At 39.1% G+C, this 19,142-nt stretch overlaps 1 long non-coding RNA gene across 1 annotated transcript; it reads right to left on the bottom strand.

The window, feature by feature from the left end:
• Positions 1-8,057: 8,057 nt before the first annotated feature.
• On the bottom strand, positions 8,058-11,106 carry LOC135254292 (uncharacterized). The gene is made up of 3 exons (XR_010329819.1): positions 10,948-11,106; positions 9,988-10,100; positions 8,058-8,955 (listed from the first exon to the last, which is right to left on the bottom strand). It is a non-coding gene; the product is annotated as an uncharacterized LOC135254292 (long non-coding RNA).
• Between the last annotated feature and the right edge of the window lie 8,036 nt (positions 11,107-19,142).

Below are 19,142 nucleotides of genomic sequence, written 5' to 3' on the forward strand. Positions count from 1 at the left end.
CACATCTGGTAATCCTGAATCCACAGACCCTTTTCTACTCTGGCTGCTGTGAGGCTCTCAGGTGCTATTTTATGTGATGCTGACATGTCAAGACAGCACACACAGAAAACTTTAAAGTTTCAGGGCCTTCGCTTGTACCTTTATAGCACTGGTATATTTATCTTCTTTCTCTGAGTAATCTGGAGTTTCGTCACTACCTTCAAAAATTCAAATTGTCTAGAGGAACAGGGTTTAGCATCTCACTCCTTTATATATCAGGTCCAATTTCTTAATCCTCTCTTTCTCCTCTGAAATGTTTTTACAGTGACTTGACTGTATGACTTTTTCCCCCACATTTCTATTTTGGCCTTCAGTTTAGGCAGTTGAGCTTTTAGTTTGTTTTTACTATTGACTCAAATGCATGTTTAAAACACAATACATTATATGCAATTAATATATCTGTATGTAATATATAACAAAAGAGTTGAGTCAAATGGCAATTGAGTAATTGTTTGGACCAGTTGGATTAGTTGATGAGTAATTGCTTTCAACAGCGTCGTCAGGGTTAAATGCAGGCCTAAGCATTTTTATGACCACCTTGAGGTTTCCCGTTTGAATCAAAGGTTCAAAAAATAATAGTGCCCTATCCAGGTCTAGAAGAAGTGCTTGTCAATAAAGTATAAATGAATGGCGTGATTATATAGCAGGCTGGCCAGAAGCTATTTTTAAGGGCAACAGAGTAAAATGTATCAGGGGAACAATGTAGTAGGGTTTAGTTGTTCTTTGTTGAAATGCTACCCCATGCATGCTGTACTGCAGCTGCTATATGGCTAGCCATTTTGTCATTTAATCCTTTTTCGTAGGTAGTTACCAAATTATCCTAACTAACTGCCCACTTTCCTAGCTAGCTGGCCATATGACTTAGCTAGCTACCGCAATTGTTCAACTAACTACTGTTTGTGCCAAACTAGTTGGCCATAAAACTCAATTCCCTGCTCCAAAAAGCCAGCTAGCTGCCCTCAGAACACAGCTAGTTGCCTACTTTGGGCAGCTAGGTGCCACAAAAACGCAGCAAGTTAAACTAGCTAGGTCGTAAATGCAGCTAGTTTATAACCAGAGACATTTTATTTTGCTTACTATTTAAGATAGCTATCTGCCAAGCTGGATAAGACCCAGGGGCAGGCCTAGAACACGCTGGAGGGATTATATCCACCAGCTGGCCTGGGATCGCCTTGGGATCCACCAGGATGAGTTGACAGAAGTCGCTGGCGAGAGGGACGTCTGGGCTGCTCAGCTTGCCCTGTTGCCACCGCGACCCTGACCTGGATCAAGCAGTTAGAAAATGGATTGATGAATAAATAGTAAGCAAAATAAAACATAGTTAGTTTAGCTATATAGTTAGTCTGTGTTTTTGTGGTGCCTAGCTGCCAAAAGCAGCAACTAGCTGTCTTCTGAGGGCAGCTAGCTTGCTTTTAGACACAGCTAGCTAGGTCTTATGACCACCTAGTTGACACAGACGGCAGCTAGCTAGGTAAATGTAGTTGCTAGATAGCTCATATGACCAGCTAGCTAGGGAAATGAGCAGCTAGTTATGATTATCTGGTATAGCTAAGAAAAAGAATGAAATGACAAAACGGTTTGCCGCACTGGCCGTACTGCTGAAAAATATTAAGAAGCACAGTTGCCAATGCCAGAGGGCATGTCACATTACATTACATTACATTTATTTGGCAGACGCTTTTATCCAAAGAGACGTACAAAAAGTGCATTTCATGGTCATAGACAACTGCTAAACACAGGTTCAGTAAGGTACAATACTTATTTTGTACAACTATTTCTAGCCAAGAACACAATTCACACAGTGAACACTATTCTGACCTAACCTCTACAAAGCCAACTAGGCAGAAGAATAAGCTACAGTATTAGGACAAATACAAATTACCCAAAAGTGTACCAAAAAATGTTCGCTGCCAGGTGAGTAAAAATGTGATCACCCCAAATGGTTAAAAGGAATACAGAATTCTTGACTATGCCTACACTCGTTTGGCCTTCTCTGATTTTATTGCAGATGCTGTTCAACTACATGTCAGCACCAAGTAAAACTATAATATGCAAATCATGACTCACTGAACAGAAATGGTCTAGGAATTTTTATATGGAACAAATGAAATGAAAACACCATTAAGAAGGTTTGAATAGTTAATGGGGGTCTTGTTTTTTCTGTCTACACAGTAACCTAGTAGAATTGAAAGAAAACATAATTGGTTAACCAGCCAGCAGAGATCTGTGTGGAAACTCACCATGCAATTAGATACCAATAGTGGCAGTTAATTGGTAATCCATTGCACTGTTAAAGTATTCATCTCTGTATATGTACACAATGTGCATTAAAAGCTTGGCAGGTAAGATTTATCTCAGAGCACTTTTTTCCATAAGCTGTTCCCTTATGGCAGACTGACCTGTGTCCACCTCTAAGAGAGCAAGTCAGGGTGGAAACTCTGTTTACCCAGAGAGGAGAAAATGTGCACTGCTGCTAGAGTGAAGTCCTATTGCGTTCCACAGAGCAAAATAAACAGGAAGATTAAGAAAAACACACTGAGCTCAACCCTCTTAGGGCTACACCTCTGCTTTTCCAGCAGGCACTGTACCATGTTCTTCTTCTTCCTCTTCGTCTTCTTCTTCTTCTTTCTCACATGCTTTTACAGTGAGGTACACTGAAAGCTCTCTTTGTTACCACGGTCTACGGCATCTGAATGGTGCCAAACAAAGCCCAAGTGCACTGAGCCCCCAAGTCCCGGGGCCTGAATAGAATTCTTCCCTTGACTTCTCCCTGCCGGCCGACAATGAGAAACCACTCCTTTTTTGTCAGCTCACACTAATGGATAAGACAATATTTGCAGGAATGAGGGGGATTTAATTTGCATTCAGGCGGTCTCTCTTTCTTTTCACAGGAGATGGCCGCACTCAGTTCAACTGGGCTGCAAACTAAGAGAGTAAGCATTCTGTGGATTTTTCTTTGATTTTTTTTTCCTTCACTCTTTCAAATGCCATTTACTACCCGGTGCTTGGTGTTCCCCAATTTAAAACAGGAGAAAAAAGAATAGAGTGAGAGAGAAATAGTGCAGAGAGAGAGATATAGACAAAACTTTAAAAAGAACTTTATACAGAGAAAAAAACAAATACTTGTGTCCATAATCTTTTTTCATTTTTTTGATGTTCAAATAATAAAAGAGAGAATGTTGTTAATGTATTAAACTAACTATCACCTGAACAATGAACACACCATGGATTAATTAGCACAGGCTTGTTCCATTTCTTTCACTGAAACGTGTAACAGAATGTCTGTCAAACTTGCGATGCCTTGAAGTGTATGCCTTTAATCAAAACACATTTGGTTTAGGTGGCCGGTAATCCCACAAAATTTATATTTAGTTAGAGAAGTGTTCTATTTTTTAAAGTAAAGCTTTATTCAGCTGGCTTTCTTCCGTGCAACTGAGAGAATGTTTGCATTGCACCCAAAAACTAGCTGAAAAGATAAAACAATTTTACAAATGATCACTAGCTACAAATAAGTGATGCATTGAATGTGCATGGGAAATTGCAACTGAATGTATATAAAATCAGTGGTGATTTTAGTACCATTGGGGACCATCCATTATCAGATATGAATTGAGTGAACAATCCCATTCATTCTGCATTGCAATGCCATAGTTGGGTAAAAAGTGTTTTGCCAAAACCAGAATGTATTTTGTGTGACAGTTTTTTTATGTCATGAATTTCTTTTTATCATACGGCCTTCAGAGTTTTGAGTTAGCTAACTTCTGTGCTGAATTATATAAGCTTTGAGTCATCTGAAAATAAACACACTGATGAAATCATTGTTTTGCAGAATATTGAGTGGACATCACACAAATTATTTTAGCAAATGAAAAAGATTTGGCTAAATATGCACAGGCTATTTTATGTACAAATAAATTAAGTGATTAAATAGCTTTAAATTAATTTCTGTTACAAAGAAAGAGACCTTCTGAACTAAAATATTAAAAATACAAAAATTATTTATTAAAAAAAAAAAGTTATTAATGCTGAAATACATTACAGCTTAAAAGACATTTTCACTCGGTTCTATTTATCTGTGGTGTGTTGTGGGTTTTTGATGTTCATTTAAGCAGGGTTGAGAGGTACACTTAAAATGGGTACATGCCTAGGGAGTTCTGCCAAGGAGAATTATTTGAAATGCATGAAGTTTATTCCATGTCCGAATGACTTGTTTTGTTATTCATAAGTTAATACTCCATATTAACAAAACACAACAGCTGTGCGAAAGGGTTTAGGAGCACACAGAGAGAAGTCGGTAGGTAGCACTTTGGTAGAGTCATTCAGACACTGAGGAGATTCACTTTGTATACATAACAATCAAATACGGATGGCTGCTACTTAAATTCTTTTGGTTATGATTTATTTTATTGATATTTTAGTGTTTATACATTTTCGCTAATGCTGTTTAACTGCTACATTTAGAATTCTTATGGTCTTCATTTTTGTGAATTTCCAATCTGTAGAGCGGGACCAAAGATATATAATATCTAAAACCCGCCTGTCAAAGGATTACTGTCATTAATTAACCTGGTATTCTCACCATATGGTGTGTGGCTTTTGGTGTTCTTTACTTTTGGCCCTGTGATGAAGATACAGTATACATCATGTTCAACTTCTTTTTTAACAAAAGCGCTGTCTGATCAGCGTCCCCAATTCTGAGATATAAGGTACATGAAAAAAATGTTTACCATTACACTGCCTTAATTGAATTTCTTTTCTTTCTTTTTCCCCCCATACAAATAATGAACTCTGGACAGCCTGCAAGAATTCATTCCTAAGGGTCTCGTATTACAACTAAAGAATACAAGCTTTCATCAGTTTTACTACTGCCCTAAGTCTTTGCCCAAGCCACTAAAATATCCATTACTCGCTGGAAATTGTGGAGCTAAAATAATTCCTAGAATCAAACAAAATCTGCTTTCGAACAGGGGTAGGTGGGGATGCATTGAAGAACAATTTAAAAAACATTAAGCCAGTTAACATTAGAAAAAAATTAAGTGAACACTATATATAAGCATATTTCCACACACACACACACACATGCACACACACACATAATATATGTACGCATATATGCACACACTCATAGTACATATAAAACTTTGAAAACGTTTTATATATACTATGACATTCTTCAGAATTCACTCGAGTGAGGTATCCAGGCAGCATGTACAGTGTGTCATTGTGCTTTAATTGCATTAAATCCACATCTTCGAGGACACAACTCAATGCCGTGCACAGACCATTCTGTTCTCTCTGGGTCTGAATAATGTTTGTTTGTTCGTCTGCATGTTTTCTTTAAGTAGATTTGGATCCTGCTCTAGGAGGAACAAAGCATTATGTTGATGCTGGGGTTTTCTTATTTCTACTTGAGGATCCCCCAGATATAAGTCACAATATTTTTTAATCATCTTCAGGTTTTATATTTTGGTTAAAAACAGCTGCTGTCAAAACATTTGTGATGTTCGGTGTTTGTGTACATGGTAGTGATATTTGTGTCATAGAGAGAAAGTATTCATGTTTCTGACAGCACAGTGGCATGTTTTTATATTACCTGCAAAAGTTCAGCCAAATCACCACCCAGTGCTCCAACTGCAGTGAGTAGTGTAATTATGCTTTTTTGTGTCTGGTTTATAGCAGAAGATTTGATAGGAGTGGAATTAGGAATCTGTGTGACTTTTAAACAAATGAAAGTTGTATTAATGCCAATATAACAAAAATTCATATCATTTATGTTACCCACCCTCAAATATGTATGCAGTCATGTCGAATTTAGAACAGTGAATTCAACTCTGCTTAACTTTGAATATAAATAAGAAACATGGTTGTGATGATAACAAAAAATATATATTTCTCATTTCATTTTTTAAAATGGGAATGATTGTGCTCTTATTTTCACTTTTTAGGCTAAAAACAGGTGTACAGATCTAAGGAATTCAGTAAATACATTTAGGAAAGATCCAGACTCAACGGTTTTTACTAAGATGAGGCTTACTGATTCAAACATTTCACCGTTTTACCTTCATCAGTGAAATGGTGTTGTATGCTAATGGAAGCCTTATACCTAACCGAGGATACTACATCATTTCATCGATGAAGGCCACACAGTGGAATTTTTTTTGCCTCATCTTAATGAGCGACTTTCATTGTGGATCTTCCAAATGTAGTTTCACACTTTCCCCATAGCATACCTTTTAGTTGCTTTTGTTGTCTTATGTCAAATAAAGAAGCACCTATAAATATGTAATAAATGTGCAGGGAAGAAATCTAGTTTGTTTTTCCTGTTTGGCAGGAGGACATACTTGTGAAATGACGGTTTAGACGCAATCTCCAGTCTGTGGGTGGGCTGGGATGCCTCTCCCTGACTCCTTCATAATCCCCCAAAGATCAGCGACTTGATTAACTTTCAATATTATTCAGCCCAGATTGCTCAGACTGAACTTTGGAGTTATTTGAGTTAAAAATAAGTCGCTTTGTTAAAGAAATAAACAAATAAATTATTAAAAATACATTGCATTTTCCCCCTTCTGGCTTGGTTTTCTCACATTTTAAACACGTTCAAAGCAATTGGATATCATGTCCACTGGGGAATATGCAGCATGTGATTGCCAAGCCTAGGTGATGAGGATGTTGGACTGCAGCCTACTAAATCCTGTTTGGCTGGAATCATGGTGAGTCCAGTCACTCTGAGCACGCGTCTCGGTTAAAGTTGCCCTGGTATCTGAGGCTCTTGTTTCGGAAGACCGGGACTACACTTTCTTTGCCTGGGGCCATGTTGGCTCCAACCAGGCTGGCAGGCTACATTTGACTGCAGGCTATATCAGGGCCTGCACCTTGCCTTGGACAGCTGCAAGATAGCAGCGCAGAAAGCCTCAAAACCTGTGAATATGTTTAGTTTTCCAGGGGGCAAATTCTTTATCTCCGCTCTGCAGAATTACACAGATCTGACCACGGAAACATTTCATCTGTTAACATTTCTGTGTGCTCAGTGCGCAAAATGTCTGGTAGTTTATGCTCAGTAAGTCTAAGGCTTTCGATTTTGCAATTAGGAAGAACGAAGTGGTTGGATTATTGAACTTTCGGATCAGGCTTCAAAACTTTTTTGTATAAATTATTTAAGAATTTCATGTAGGTACATTTAATGGAATATTCAAGTGCAAAATTCCACCTGCTGAAAGGGAAATATTTATATAGATTCTATGTTGATCTCAATCTTTATTGTAGCATTAAATGTGAAGGCATAAGTGTATTTATTTGCAGCTATAAGAATTATTCCAGCTAAAATGCAGTCTCCCACAATGCATTTCTTCCTCTTTTGCCCAAAATATGTCATTGCTGTAAAGGAAAGAGTCCAGGAGGCAAATGTATTACCTTCTGTGCTATGTAAAATGTAAGTATCAGTATTGCCATTTCAATGTTATGGCCGTATATGTCCAGTACAATCATGCATCCATGTCATGAGAGCACCCATGGCTCTCAGGCTCCACAAACTTGTGCAGAGATGGTAAGACTAAAACCCATATCTCATGAAGGGGACACAATGATGCGTTTCTCCTTTAAATCTCTTTCTTTAATGGATTAAATCCATTCATGAATTTTTAAATGTTTAAACATATATCCAAACATCCTGGTTTTAAATTAGAGGAGTATTTGTAGCCTTGCAGTGCTATCGAAGCTGATGGCTCAGCTAGAAACATGCTGTGCACAAACTCAATGTGTTTAACAAAATGTTTATCTGCTGTCACCCACAGTACCAGTAAGTGCGGGGGTGCTGCTCAACTGCTATGGGTGAAATATTCCATACATACACCTGTGCCTGCACTGACAGAGTTACTTCCCCTGAAACCCAGGGCTCCTCGGATGTTAGTCAGGTGGATTCTGAATCAGGTAGGCCTTGCCCACTCACAGTTTCAGTTTGTTCTCTGAGTCAGGCACTTAACCATTTCTGTACAATTTCTTCTGCATTGTATTTCTTTATAATTTTTTTTTAATAATTGCTTTCACATAGTCTCTCAGCTTTTATTATTAAAGGACTTCATTAGTTGTTGTGGTTGTGGTACTAGTATTATTATTTCACGAGCACCAGGCTTTAATGAATGTATAAAGACATTAGTGTGCTTCTGACCTTCAGAGGTCACAGAAGGAGTGTAGGGTTTCCTTCAGTTGAGACAACATCTGCCGTACAAAACACGCTCTGGCTCCTCTGCCCTTATCAGTGCTTTCACATGGTTTTGTGTGGCTTCAGAGGAAACGTAAATCTGTGCAAATGCATACCATTCATAATGGGCACTCAGGAAAGTATAGGAGCCTAAACACTTCCAAGCAATGCAGTTTTTAAAGTGAAATCATGAAAAGTTGTACACAGTCCTGTGAACGTTATATGAATGGAGAAAGTGTCACGGAGACCTGCGATAAAGCCGCATATTCATTCAGGAGGAAAAGGACACATGTGACACAGTTGGTTCAGCACCCTTGATTGCTCTCAGCGTGAAAGTCTGAGTCTGTCATATGCTGCTGCAGGCTAGACTCTACCGTGTATAAAAACAACACACTGCGTGTGCGTGCATCACGTGCAGATGTAGGCACGGCCATGAACATAAGAGGCTGTTTGGGATCGCTATTGGTGCACACCCGGTTTCAAAGCCCCCTCTCTTTCCCTTGCATCATGTTCCAAGCCCAGATTGTGTCCAATCAGATAGCGAATCCCTACATGATCCTGCAGCGGAAACATTAGAGGGGTGAAATTATATATATTTCCCTGGGTACTTGGCGCCACAGTGATAGGAAGTGACTTTAATCTTCCCTTCGCATTCGTTTTATATCCTAAATCTCCAGCCTGTGGTGAGGCACTCTCTCCCCTCCGCCAGCCGATTTGATCTGCAATGTGAAAAGATGTCATTTGACAGAGCCCCATCCAACGTCTGCTACACACTGCGCCCTCCCGGATTTTCAAAAGGTGTATCACTTTAAGTATTCATTTAACTCCACTGCCATATTTTACTTTCCCATGTGTTTCATTTATGAGGTTTTAATCACTTAAATCTGTGCATTTGTTTGGATTAAATTACATATAATTTAATTAAATCACATATCATTTAACATATATAAAGAGAATAACATTCTCTTTATATGGAAAGGAAAGAAGGAAAATAGCGCTAGTTACAGTTTTGATTTCCAAATTAGATTCAGGAGCAAAAATGACCAAATGACCTGTTCGGAGGTCATTTGGGGAGCAGAGGACCAAATGTTAAACCTTTTGCTTTTACATTTAGTCTCTCAGATGTAACATTTTGGACTTTTAAATGAATGCATGTTCCCTTGGCTTTTCACTTTACTGTACTGAGAAAGAACAGTGTTTCCTCCAAAATTTAATTTTAATCTCAAAAGCGTGACACGATTTCTAGTTCAATCTTTGATGATGCATGGAGCATTCCTGTAAATTGAGTCAAAGGAGTCCTTCATTGCCAATAGATTACTAGACAATTTGGCCAGTTAATTACATCTGACCTAGTAACTTTTCTGTAAATGGAAGATATGCTTAAAGGCTTAATATGAAATAAATGCATTGTTTAGTTACCAATTATAAAACTACAGTATACATAAGTTCAGAGAGAAAAGAAAACCAACATTCCCATTAACTTTCAGTGGGGTTGTGACAAAAAAATTCTTATAAATGTATTCTACAATACACATGTTATCTAAATAGATAACTTGCTACCTGGCCAGTCATTTTTATGTTACAAATACAAGCTAGGCTTTAATTCTTGTAAGCAAGCTAGCTTTGGCACTTTCATATCAATTTCTTATACAATGCAACAAACGCATGTCTTTATTAAATATGAATTAGAGAGCAATTGTCTTGTTACATTAAATTAAATGAATATCAGTGATATTACTCAATTGACTGACCGTCATTTTTAAGTACCGGCATGATACGTTGCTAGTTTGTTCTTGGGCACTCCATAAAAAAAACATTGTGGAAACATTGGGAAAGTACATGGACGTCCATTCTCCATTTACTACTGTGTTGTGAGGGAGGGGAAGTGTGAAGACCAGACGCGACCAAACAGGGGATCTATAAGTTACCAAAGGGGCACCCCAGTAACCACTGAGTCTCGTGAGAGATGAAATAAGGGGGTGCTATACTCCTAAGGGACGTATCCCGAAAAATGAATAAACCCCTAAACGGGTAACTGAGGAAGAAGGAGTATATAAAGAAAATAAAGGAACAGGGAAAAGAAAAGAAAAAACAACTTCGACCCGAAGCAGAGAGAAAGAAAATGTCTTTTCAAAAACAAACAGAAGAAGTTCTGAGGCCAACTAAAACCAGGGGGGAAACTGGTTAGTAAGAGGCAGAAAGGTTTGTGCTCAAACGGTGACACAATAACCCCTTAAAACCGCCAACCTCAGAATCTGGACATATACCGTCCTAATACCTTTCTCCCAAAAAAACAAACAAACTGGTCAGAATTCTTTTAAATTTCTTTGTTCTTAAAATCCTTACACCTTCCTCAGAAATACGACAGGGAACTGGCTAGAGCAAAACACGTTACACTCAAGCACCGTTCCACTGCCTACTGACGCTTTAAATACCCAGCCACAGGTGTGGCTGGTAATCAGCGGAAGATGTGAGCAACCCACAGGTGAAACCGATCAGAGGTAACCCTGCAGGAATGCACGGAATGTTAAAGCAGGAACAATCCTCCCACAGGAACCAAAAATAACGATTAGCCGAGTGGCTAATCTGCAAGATCGAACTAATCGTCCCCACACACCAAAATAACGATTAGCCAAGTGGCTAATCGGAATGCTAACCACTGAGCCGGTGCAGGCACAGAAAAATGATCTACCCTGCACAGAAACCGTGACATGTGTACAACAAACAATAACTGATATCTGTCCATTCGTTCCTTTTAAAGAAAGACAATAACATGTAACCTGAAAAGGCAAAACATCTGAACACAGGACATCTGAACTCACTGCATGGTACAGAATGGTACAGTCCTGCTGTGACTGATGAGGAGCGAGGAAAAACCATCTGAGTTGCGTGGTGAGGGTGCCTTGTTAACACTGGTTTAATGATGATTATAAAAAGGTAATACAAGAGGGGTTCAAACACCATCCAGAATGCTGCTTTCTTAGTGTAAGGTCTAAAGCACAGGAGCTCCAGCACCCCCTTGACCACTAGCATTCTAAGACCCAGCGATTCATTTTTGTCACCTGGAGGGCACATGAATCTCTGGTCTTAATCTCAAAAACAATATATACTACTATGCCGAAACATACACTACAAGGGACTGTGGTGTGGGGATGGCTGGTTTAAACAGCCACACCTGCCCTGGGTCAAGCTAATTAGACCTGGCTAGTTAGATAATTGGTTATTAATTAGATAATTGGCCAGGCTAATTGGACCCGGGAGCAGGAGTGGCTGCACCTGTGCGTAGTGAGGTAATCAGTGCGCACAGGTTAAATCTGCCATCCCCACTCACATGGGGGAGCTTCTCTGTCATGACAGTGTTTAAGATCTGCTCACTTGGCTGTAACATCTTGCCAAACTCTCGTCAATAAATGTGGACTATTTGAACATCTTCTCCCTGTGTCTCTGTGCTGGAGGGCCCCTAGGAAAGCCACTTCGGTGGCCTGTGGCAGGCTTGTTTGCCACAGGGACATTTAAAAAAAAAAAAAACATTAATTATATTTTGAAAACATTTCCACTACAACATGTTTTTATCATCTAATACACTTGAATTATGTAAACAAATTGTGATACCTGAACTTTTTTATGCTGGGACTCAGGAGGATGTAACACACTGTGGATTACAGACCCACCCAGTATCAGCTAGTCATAAACTGACAAAGTGGAAGTGATATAAGGAGGGGAAAGTCATACATCTGTATGGACGTGCCATATCTCTCATGTTATTGGGAAGGTACCCCTCCTTAGGTGCATGTAGATATAGCCTCCCAAGAACCAGGGCAAAAAGTTTAGATTTTTCTTATTTTTTAGGTGTTTAAAGTAATAAAAACAAATAAAAACATATGTCTTTGTTTATTACGGTATGTCCTTTGTAGAGGACACCAGGGTCTTCAAGCTTTGCAAGACACATAGCATTATTGCCCAAGGCAAGCTCAGCATTCTTACTGATTCGTGGCTGTGACCAGAGGATGCTGCCTTAAGATCAATATTTCTCTTACCTGCTCACTAGGTCATTGGCTCTGACTGACAGACTGACTGACTGACCCGCCAAGTCAGCAGCTCCTGTAGTAATGGCATTTTGTCACTAGAGGGAAGTCAGGATAGCAAAGGGTCAGTTCGGTCCATCTGTATCTTCTTGAATGTTTGATATAGTACTGAGTAAATGTACTGTGTAAATGGAGCTTGTGTATTTTTATGGTTATCATTTTACAGTGCCCTAGTGCATATGCTTCATGTGTGCCGAGTGCCGGTTTATATTGCCACCGACAATTATGTAAACCTGCTCTTGTCACCAGGAGAGACAGTTACCCCTGGCAGTGGGGAGACAGGTCATCAGCCATGCTGTGGTTGACTATGGGTGGTCCATGGTCAGGGGGAAGGACCGCACTCTGGAGGCTTCAGGTCATCTTGGTAAGAGAGCGCTGGGACCTGTCCAGCTGTCCTTCAACCCTGTTGGTGCTAGTCAATGGCTATCATGTATCAGTAAAATATTTATTCATATCCTAGTTGTGATCTGAGTGTATGCTGAATATCATGCACAGTATTTGCATTATAAATTATTGACAAAAATATATATATCGAGGGAGAACTATTATTGTGTTGATTTGGGTTGTTGCTGTAGACTTTGATTTTATGTCCCAACTAGCGTACACTTAATTAGACTGCAAGACAGCACAAAAATCAGACAGTTTAAAAAGCAATCTATCAAACAAATGTAACAAATAATAAATAAATATGTGAAATGGTATTCCAATTAAATTTTTCAAGATATCCAAAATTAGGCTGAATGCTTTGCATCAGAGCAAAACCAAGGGAAAGGCAGACGATCTACAAGTGAAGAACCCAATGTTTGCTTCCCTGGGATTGAATATTTAACGACGAGTGCGGTTAAAAGGTAACGTAATGCTGAGACATTGACAACCGTATTAATATTTAACTAACTGCGCAGGAATTCGGCTGTGTTCTCTGAAATTGGTTTTGCATAAAGAATTAGGATGCCACATGAAAGCAGAAAATTTAAAAATTAATCAAAGGTCCAAATGGACATGTTTCTGGCATCTGCTGTCTTTGCTTCGCGGCGACGTTGTTTATAAATGGAGGACGCCGTCTTTTGTTGCCGCGTGCAGTTGTTTTTGCTTTATCTCGCTGTTAAGACAGTGGTGCGGGAATCCTCCCATCTGGCATGTGTAACAACTGTTTCCGAGAATGGAGCTTTCATGGTGCGGCGCGTCCTCCACGAGGCGCGTTTGTGTGTACATATCAAATCAAAACCATTTTGATAGCGGGCCTCCCCAGGGTTCCGTGCTTTTTTTATTTGCTTTAAGATGACATTTTGCCTGTTTCAATCCCTACCGGGGCACTACTGGGTTTTTTTCTTTCGCGCAGACATCCAGCGCTGCTGTGTAACTGCATCTGGAACACATTGGGTAGGCAGACATTAGCTGTGTTTGGGGCCAAAAAGTTCAACTTTTGGCCCCATCTAACTGTATTGGCCAATTCCAATTGAACTTCAGCATAGATTCTGTAGTAAGATGAGACCAAGATGTAGATTTTTGGCCACCCACACTAGTAGTGGGCTTAGTCTCAGAAAGAGGTAGCTTAGGTTGAAAAGACATCATCATAGCTACAGTGAAATGTGGTGGTGGATTGTTTTATATTACAGGGTATGTATCTGCTGGTCCCGGGGCTGAAGGTAAATGGAATCATGAACTCCAGCACAAGTACATTCTAGGAAAAATCAGGTCCGCTCCTTCTTGGAAGTTCAAACATGGCTTCAAATGGATATTCAAAATCAACCAAGACATGGTTAACTGGTCACAAATTTACAGTTTTTCAATGGCCATCTGTCTCCAAGGGCCCAATCAGAAATCCAGGGTTTGATTTGAATAAGGCAGTCTACAAGTGCAGACTTAAAGATTCTGTATGGAGGAATCATCAAAAAATCCCTCCACCGCAATGTGTTCACATATTTCATAAAACACTACAGAATATGACTTGGTAATGTTATCCCGATGAAGGAAGGGTGCACAAAGTGAAAATGGGTATAAATAATTACGACATCTTTTTTGGGGAAAAATACTTCTTGTTAAACAAAATCTTGTTCTTTGGGGAATTGCATTAGCATGAAATAATTGAATAATGAAAATAATTTCCCCATTTTTTGAGCATGCAATATAGCTTATTACTGGTATTGTTAACTTTATATAGCCGTCTTTGCACATCTTTATCAAGGAAGTGCATAATTTTGGAGACCACTGTATTTTCTGTGTTACAATGTTACTTGGCAGTGAAATCCTATGATGGTTATTAATATAATCTCTTCATTGATTTGAAGTCATCTGCAGGCCATGAAGTCTTTGTGGCAGGAAACTTTCTTGGCTTTTGTCAAGAAAATAGAACGCCTCCTGCTAATTGCTTTTGGCTAATTTGGTCCCAACTGCCACAGGGCAAAATACACATCTGCAAAACTTCAGGGATGATGTAAGCACAATGATGTCGGTGTTCGAGCTCCTGTCTCTGAATATTTTGACAGAATTGTACAGATGCGCACGGCAGTTGATTTTAGTTTGTCTCTGGGTACTGAAATAGAAAATCAGAGTAGAAAATTGGTCCGTAAACACAGAAGTAATCATTAATGCAAGTGAAGCCAAACTGTTAGCTCAAAGCTAATGTTGCAGCAGTGAGAAATGCATTCACGGCTCTTCAGCTAGGGTTTGTATGGTCTACAGACAGGTGGTGATGCGTCTTTGTTCTGAAAGCTCAGCTATTTGTTCTGTGGGGCTGGAACAGTATTTGTATGAATAGAAAAGATGTCAGACAATTTGCTTACACTAGGCCCCATTAGCAAGACAATCAGGCGGGCTTGCAAAGAGTCTAATCAGGCTATGTGTTCACACGCATATGCTAATTATTTGTGCAAGTGACACACCAAACAATCATTAACACCTGCAATTAGGAAATGAAATGTTGTTAAGTATGTTTAAAAGACAGATAAGAGTCGCTAATTGGTAAAATCTCATTCTTTTTCACAAAATACACAACTTAGTCTAATGTTGTATTGTCCTTCTATTTAAAGCCTTGAATTAAATAAGCTTCTATGTCCAAATAAGTAACATTGTCATAGACACAGAGTTGAATCTACATCCTGCTTGTACAGCTTGATGATGGATTTTATACACAGATTCATTTAAACTGCAATGCACTTATTTTTAAAGCATTACTCAAAAAAGGCATTTTACCCCAAATCAAAGTCCTCACTCTATATTATATTCCCCTTTGTAGTGCCTCAACCATCAAGGTTATTGTGAATTCTTTGTCATTTTATATGCATGGAAAATGTGGGTTTAATCTTGGTACCCACTGAAATCATTGTAATCATTTATAATACATTGGATTGGATAATTTGAGTAAAATTGAACTGTGGCCTTTTTTTACCTGCACTTAAATGAGACTCATCCTTTTACCAGCCTGGGCATTTGTGAAGACTGGAATTACATTGGATTACAGTGAAGTCTGAATTAAAATTTTCATGTCTGCAGTTTGTCTGTTTTACTTGGCTATTAGTGGAAAAAGGTTGTTGCTTAGAATTGGTCAAGGAAATCAACCAGTGAGATATGAATTAGATATAAATAAAAGCACTTAATTTATTGTTATGCATAACATTAATATTTGGTTTAGAGCTGCAACTCAAGATATTGCAAAGATTGTTGCTGGGATAACAGAAGAGTGAACCCAATGGAAAAAGTTTAAATCAATGCTAATAGTTGCTTCCAGCTCAACACATGCATTTAGACCAGAGGAGACAATGGGAATTTAAGTGCCAGTCGATCATGTTCAGGTCAGTTAACTACCAGAGCCCTGATATAATGGACTCATCTATTCTCTATGTGCCCTTAAAGTCTGAAAATAGGCAATGGATATTCAGGAGAGTGATCGATTTAGGACTAGAAAAGGTATATACCTGTCTCTGGAGAATGCAGCCAGATCTGCTAAAATGGTTTGTGTCTACACAAGTAAAAGTTGTCCAAAGACTTGCCTTATGGTGGTTCCAGATTGTAGAACACCATTTGCTTGTCAAAAAAATGTTTTGAAGAAAATCCTGTTATCATATTTGCTAGAAAGCAGAACTATTCTGTTAAATTTGTTACCTGAAGACGTGTGTTCCTGGCGAATTAAAATTCCAGGACGGTGTTCCTGGAATTAAAAACAGACCGCTGGAATTAGGCAGTTGCACATATATTCACTTGTCATCTGCCATGCGAAATGCTGCTTTAAAATAATACAGATGTGCTCTGTGTGTGTGTATGTGTGCGTGTGTGCATGCATGTGTGTTCATGTGTGCATGTGTGTGTGCGTGTGTGTGTGTTCATGTGTGTGTATGCATGCGTGCTTTATTTACTTGGGCATACTGTTGACAGGACTGTTTGAAGCTGCTCTTTAACATACTTGAATTAAGAAGTAAATATTCCCTGTCTATTAGTAGATTTAATTGGCATTTGTTATAGCAATTGGCTGCAGCACTGAAAATGGCATGCCAGGCAAAATTCATCTATAATGCTTAGGTTGGTATTGTGAACAAAGTATTTTTTGTTTGTGTATATTTATTTGTGTGCCAGTAAAAGATATTCGGGAGTTGATGGTAAAAAAAAAAAAAAAGGTATTTGTGGGTTTTGCATATAATAGCACATGTAAAAGAAATAAATAAAGAAGTTTGAGTATTCACAAATGCTGGGAGAAGAGATCTAAACTTTAGTTATGCGAATATATTCCAAGGTATTTGCATAATCCACATCGTAATCCAAAGCAGCGCACGCTTTACCATAGCAAAGATAACGAAGGAAAGACACTGTTTCTTATGGGAATAAAACTCAAATAAACGAGATGGAACCAGGCTTAGTGCCCCTGCTGCATGATGAATAGGATTTTCCAAGTGAGGGTTTAGGGCAGTTTTGAGTTATGATGACTATAGCAGTAGCATTATGCTCTCTCATTGCAGGGGAGGTTTTCAGTGCCTGCTGAAAAAAAAAGAAGAAATGCAGGCTAATTACATGTCAATAATTTGATGCTTAATTTTAATGACCAGGAGACTTAATTTATTTTCCAGCGAAGCTTGCAGCCGACGTGATAACCAGGGATGAAAGATAGAGCTACAGGCAGAGAAGGGAGGGGGAAAAAATGTAGAATCTTCTATTATTTTTTTTTCCTCCTGAGACGGAGAGAGGTCTACCAGACTCCTGAGTCAACAGATTCAAGTCGGGTCTGGTGCTCAAATGGGCAACTTAATGGGGAAAAAAACTTAATAATTAGCCAAATGGAAAAACTCATGCAGGTGACTGGGAATCAAAACACTAAAACTGTTGATATTATAACAATTTACTTTGCATAGTCCTTGAAAATTGTCATTCAAAAGACACGGTCATTCCGTTTTCTATTAATAATATTCAACACCACATGCAAGGGTGTTGAATGTTATAACTCTTAAATAACAGATGAAACGCACGAGGAGCAGGAAGTTTGGTTAAGGGAAAGAAACCTTTAATTCTGCTCCTTCCCAATTTGTTCTAAATGAAGGCATCTCGGCATGCATTCCTTGTGTCTTCGACAATGGCAACACTTCCTTTTGGCCTAATGGGCTCTGAGGCCCTGCCATTGTCCCCTGATTAACTGCTCCATTCAGAGCTCAGCCTGCTAATTGCGTTGCCTGTGTAGCTCCCCTGCATTACTGTAAGAATTAATGAGACACAATTACTGCACCCTGAAACTCTCAGGCCTGTCCAATTCCTAAGTGCCCCTACTGAATGAGAGCTTGCTGAGAACAGAGGGAGAAATGCAGCCCATTGTCAAAAAGGGCTGTGCAGTTTTTGTAAAATAAATGTATTTATTTGAAGCTGCCCCATAATTAGGCCCTAGAGAGAGTGAGCGAGGGAGAGAGAAAGAAGGAGAGAGAGAGAGAGAGAGAGAGAGACGGGGAGAAGGGGGAAGAGAGGTAGGGAGCTGGAAACCAACATTCAAGAGCAAAAAAAGACAGAAGAATGACATTTCAGATATAAGAGCCGGGCCCAGACAGAGAAGGAAAGGAGAGAGAGAGGTGGGGGAGGGGAAAAAGAAAGGCAAACAGATGCAGTATTAAGAGAAAAAGAAAGGGGCTGGTAAAAGAAATTGTAATCTGCAATCATTGTGGCTATTTCTTACATAAATGTGAGAAAATAATCGTTGCTAAGTGGTTTTCTGAATGTGAAAAGATGACGCTGACAGCACGTTAAAAGAAATCTTTGAGGTCGGACTTGCAACACCAGTTCGGTTCACGTGGGAATGCCCTGTTTTTTGCTGGAAGCACAGTGCAGGAAGCAAGGATGTTCTCAGGTCTTTGGAGTTGTGGGCACAAATAAAAGAGAATCGGCAAGTGCATTCCTACATTTTTACGTAAGCGACTCCCAATCAAACCTCACGGCAGTAACTGTTAAGTATGAGTCAATTCAAATTTTTTGCGATATAAATATCGATATAATAGTAATAAAAATGTACATCCTTATTAGCATGTGAAATGCCCTGAATCTCTACCCATCTCTGATGAGGTCCCTTTGGCATGACTGAGGGTAGGGAAACAGCTGGAGATGTCCCTTAAAGGTCTAACTGCAGCCACAATTTAAATATATTTCCATACAGGCCCTTTGGGGATCCTTCGGGTGAGGTGATTACAGTATTATGATAAGCTGCATCCTAACCAGTACATGGTGTTAGATGTGAATGTTTATGTCTCTATTACAAACACAGGTCGCCAAATGTATAACAAATATGGTACATGTTCAAAAAGTGACAGGGTAAAACACGCAACAGTAATTTGGAAATTATAATTATCATCAGTTTA

The sequence above is a fragment of the Anguilla rostrata genome, chromosome 4 (genome assembly GCF_018555375.3).
Source record: "Anguilla rostrata isolate EN2019 chromosome 4, ASM1855537v3, whole genome shotgun sequence".
Classification (NCBI taxonomy): domain Eukaryota; kingdom Metazoa; phylum Chordata; class Actinopteri; order Anguilliformes; family Anguillidae; genus Anguilla; species Anguilla rostrata.